We start from the raw sequence: 5,271 nt of genomic DNA on the forward strand, positions 1-5,271 counted from the left end.
TCGTCGAGTTCACCTAAAAAGAAAGGAAACGAAGGAAGCAAAGCTGCCATTGCAGGTCCGTCACCACCCACCGTTGGTAAAACCCATTTCACCTCCAACCACTGCTGTGACTATTAGAATGCCTCCATATCGACATATACCACCTGAAACCGCCTGGCGTTCTTTCCCTCTCGTCAAACCCGTCTGAACAGGAAAGTAAACGCAGCAAGGAAGCCATTGCCGCCCTCTGTCGCCGTTGTTGTGGAGTCCCGGACGCCACCCCCATCATCGAGCTGCTGCTACCCAGTCACCATAGCCATCACCGACCATTGTAAGTCCAAATCACCACCACCATTTGTAACCTTTGTATATGATTCCTCCGGTAACGACACATCGATGCGAACCTGAAGTGGGTCTCGTATTTTCTTTCACGTTCTGTGACATGAACCAGGGGAAAACACGATGAAATCCCAAACATGACTTAAATTTGTTTAAATTAAACCCTCCACTGTTAGAATTGTATGACTTTGGCCCCTCTTGGAGATTAGATTTTCATATGAAGCCAAACTTGCACTAAAATGTCCAAGAATTGTCCCTCCACCCGAGGAACCCAGCAAACCAAGTCCCGGAACCTTAAATTAGGTTAAAATGTGCATATTAGACCCCTGGTTTGTGAGCTGTTTGCAAGATCAGTCCATCAAGTTTGAATTTGGCAAAATCAACCCTTAGACTTTATTTATTTTAATCAAGGCCACCCTATACTTAAAAATCAATACCAAAACTACCCTTGGTTTTACTAGGTAACATAAATAGAACCGGTGATTCGTTTTAAGAGAAAGGAGCATCACGAAACAATTTTCACAACAAGTTTCACCCTCGAGATTCGTTCACGCTTCAAGGGTGAGTGTTACGGCCCCTTTTTATGTTTTATTTTTTTGGGGGGGAATACATGTGAAATCTATATAAATATATTTTCCGGTTATGAAATGTGTTTATAAACATGCTAAATATATATATCGGTTATGGAATACGCATATAATATATATATATATATATATATATATATATATATATATATATATATATATATATATATATATATATATATATATATATCTAGTTTTAATACTTATTATTGTCAAAATAATGTATTATAAACTGGTTTATTTACAATATACATGCGTTTAAAAATATTTAGTCATGTGCATAATTTATTTCACTTACATCGAGCATGTACAAACATATTTGTCAATTATATATGTACAATTTATAACAATTATATCTTAGAAATAATTCATGCATTTGAAGAAGCATTTTATCTATTTAAGCGAGTGACATACATTTTTACGGATTTATTGATCTTATTCAACTTTTATAGTGAAACTTTACTGTATAACCTAGTTAACGGCCTCTATAGTGAGACAGTATTCATTACCTAAGTTTAAACACTTAGTATTCCCATTCAACTATAACCGTTAATCCTCGGAGCGAGATACGTATGTATAGATCTATACGGGTTGACACCCCCACCTGCGGTTGCTAGCTACAACCTCGACTGATCAATCGAAGCAGGTGCATATTTATCTTTAGTATAACTACGACGTCTAATGAAGCGTCGTGCAGGGATTATAACTGGTCACATAGCTTGGTTATAGGACTCACTATAGGCATTAACCAGACTCTTTAACTAGAAACCATGGATTCGGTTTCTCTGTGTATCAAGCATTTTTAAGTATGGACTTACTTATGGTATAACTCTCTATCAAGCATTTGAAGTATGGACTTACTTATGGTATAACTCTCTATCAAGCATTTTATGTATGGACTTACTTATGGTATAACTCTTTATCAAGCATTTTATGTATGGATTTACTTATGGTTTAACTCTTTAGCAAGCATTTTAAGTATGGGTTTACTTATGGTTTAACTCTTTATCAAACATTTTAAGTATGGGTTTATTTATGGTTTAACTCTTTATCAAGCATTTTAAGTATGAATTTACTTATGGTTTAACTCTTTACCAAGCATTTCAAGTATGGATTTATCTATGGTTTATCAATTTATCAAGCATTTAAAGTATGGATATACTTACGATTTATCTCTTTAACAAATATTTCAAGTATAGATATATTTGTGATTTAACTCTTTATCAAACATGGTTTTAACCATAATAGAAATACTTTCTAGACTTATAAAGTATCATTACTGCGGTTAGCAGAAAACCTGTAACTCTCACCAACCTTTATGTTGACCCTCAAATCACATGTATTCTCAGGAGATCAGTAAACCGGCGTTTAACAGAAGATTTGTTCATGGATTCTCGGGCAATCTAGTCTTATTTAGTTTTTGTTATGTTGACCTACTTGTTAAGGTGAATTTATGAACCTATTAATATATGTATGAAACTTGTATTTGAACTTTAAATTTGAATGTAACTGCTATGTTGTTATTGTTGTAACTTGTGATGTATATTCAATTTGCTTGGGATCCATGAACTAAGTCGCACAGCCTGGCGTAATCCGCCGTCTCGGCCGAGGGTGTGACAGATTGGTATCAGAGCTAAATTGGCTATAGAGAACTCGTATCCTCGAAAGAGGAAATACAACTATAGCTACAGGCTCCTAATAAAAGTATTATTAATAAATATACTACTTCTCGACTGCCCATAGGAGAGGCAACTGGTTTGAAAGGCCGCAAAGGTTACTGAACTTCAAAACAGCTTAATTGCCACAATGGTCCTGACCCCCGATGTTTCATGTCTGTCCCTCGTCTGTGATATGTAGTCTTGGAGTACAAACCGAAAATTTAATAATACTACAAACCTCACCAACAATAATATATAAGAGTTATATATATACTCTGACCCGCGATGAGAACACTTAATAAAAATTCTGACATGCCTTCAACTAAAGCTACTAACTCGATCCTTTAGGTCAAAAGCCTCAACTAAGGTTAGTATCGTGCATAGGCCATACCATAAATAAACTAGGAATGCACGCCTATGTTATTTATGGTCGGGCTGGTGAATAACCAACCTTGAGCAATGAGTTTGACAAACTACGATGGTTGAGAGTTTTAGAGATTGAAGGATGTTCTAAGGACTCAATGCAAATATCTAGTATAAAAAATCCTTATATCAACTCCCAGAAAACATATACATAAAAAAAATCATAAAAAAACACTTAAATATCTGGGATGACGTCCGGATTTTCCTGATTTACCTAAATCCAAAAAAAAAAAAAATGAACCAGTAGCTTCACTACTCTCATAGCAGAGAAATCGTAGTCCCAAGTATATCGTTCAGTATTCTCCAAACTTCTATCTCCCCTATCTTCCAAAGACGACAAGGATCTTTCCAAATACGAACCATCTAAAGAACTTTTTTTAAGGGGAGGAATCTGAAGAAGAGAATGGAACGATCGAAGATGAGAAACCAGTTAAAAAAAACATGAAATGAGAAGGACTAGCAGATGCAGAGACCACCATTCAAAGGCCACCAGTGTACTACCTATATTGATTAATTTCAGGTGGAACGCTCCCCACGGATACCCCTAAGAAGAGGATTCCCCCTCATTCCCAATGTGGTACTTCCACCTAAAGGAAGCTAATGTCATCACAAGAGTCGGGAAGATTCGCAAACACTCTCAAAGAGAACTAATAGCCTCAAGCAACAAGAATGACAAGTCATCACTCCTTAAGTCCGTTCTGATTATCGACAAGTCTATCAATAAAGTTGTGATTCTCCTAATTGAACAGAGTGTTTGAATTAAAACAACAAATTGAATCCAAGATAGACAACATGAATATAGTAAAATACGCCACTTGCACCCTAGGTCAGAGAGCCAGAGAACTCAAGAGAGGATAACATGATGAAAATGGTACAACCCATCATGTCAATTAACCAAAGAAGGGTTACTACCCGTGGCCACAAAATATAGACTATAGAATGTAGAGCCCAACTAACCTAAAGCATACTAGGTACCAAATGATTATAACCAATCAAAGGATGTGTGAAAAGCCTAATAAGCTCGAAGAGCTATTCAACCTGTTAATCGGACATTTTAAATCTCTAACAAGTTTACCTAGGGCGATGGCACCCTTAGGTTAAGGGTAGGAATCATGGGAAGAAATATATTATAGGTAAACATTTATCCTTGCTATATCTCTCAGTGGATGTAGCTTTTCCATTTCTAATCCCATTCATGTTTGGAAACTGGGTGTAGCAATATGTAACTGAAATACAAGCATTTATGCTATCGAGTTGTTTCAAAGGTCGTAAATAGTAACAATTCTCACTCTATCATTTGAAATTGGTAGGATTTCAATTCTCTCCCCCTTATTTGAAAACGGTAGGATTTCAACTCTCTCTCTCAAACAATTAGAAACATGTAGGATTTTGGAAATCAACCGCTCTCTCTATCAATAGGAAATCTATAGGATTTGAGGAACAAGTATGTTATCATATAATACGACTCATACGTGCTCGTTTATAACAAAATTGTTATTAGTACATTTCATGTCATCGAAATTCATGCATATATGCTATTTGATACTAGTATCGATGGAAGCTTCATTGACTATAAGTTTAGAATCATACTAAACCGTGAATCCTGCAACGAAAAGTAGAAGGCATCTTAGGAATACTTTCCAATTGCCATCTCACCTTGAATAACCACGTCTTTCCCATCAACCTTATACCCATGACAATTGGAAGTTTCGATGAGTTTATCAGAATGGACTAATTATCGCCTCTCCGAGCTAAAGTTATATACTACGGGAAAGACATTCGACTAACTCCACCCAATGATGAAACCCTTGTGATTTACAAAGATAAATAAAGGAAGAACCTAAGGGTCATTTCTTGCATGAAGGCGAGAAAGTGCTTATAGAAAAGATGCTTCGCTTTCATAGCCCACATGATAGATAAGCAAGACAAGGGTAAGGAAATCAAAGATATTACACAAGATTGTGATTACCCAGGCATATTCCTAGAGGATCTACCGGGACTACCCTCAGTCAAGCAAGTCGAATTCCAAATTGACTTAACCTTGGGTGTAGCGCTAGTGGTAAGACCTCCTTATTGCTTGGCTCCATCACAAATCAAGAACTGTCCGACCAACTCCAAGAACTAATTGACAAAGGATTTATCCGGCCAAGCTCCTCACCATGGAGTGCTCCGATGTTGCTCGTCAAAAAGAAGGATGAATCATTCAGGATATGTGAGTTGAACTGATACCCACTTTTGAGGATTGATGACCTATTCGACCAGTTGCAAGGATCTCGCTACCACTT

The sequence above is a fragment of the Lactuca saligna genome, chromosome 6, assembly GCF_052625555.1.
Source record: "Lactuca saligna cultivar CGN05327 chromosome 6, ASM5262555v1, whole genome shotgun sequence".
In the NCBI taxonomy this organism is placed as follows: domain Eukaryota; kingdom Viridiplantae; phylum Streptophyta; class Magnoliopsida; order Asterales; family Asteraceae; genus Lactuca; species Lactuca saligna.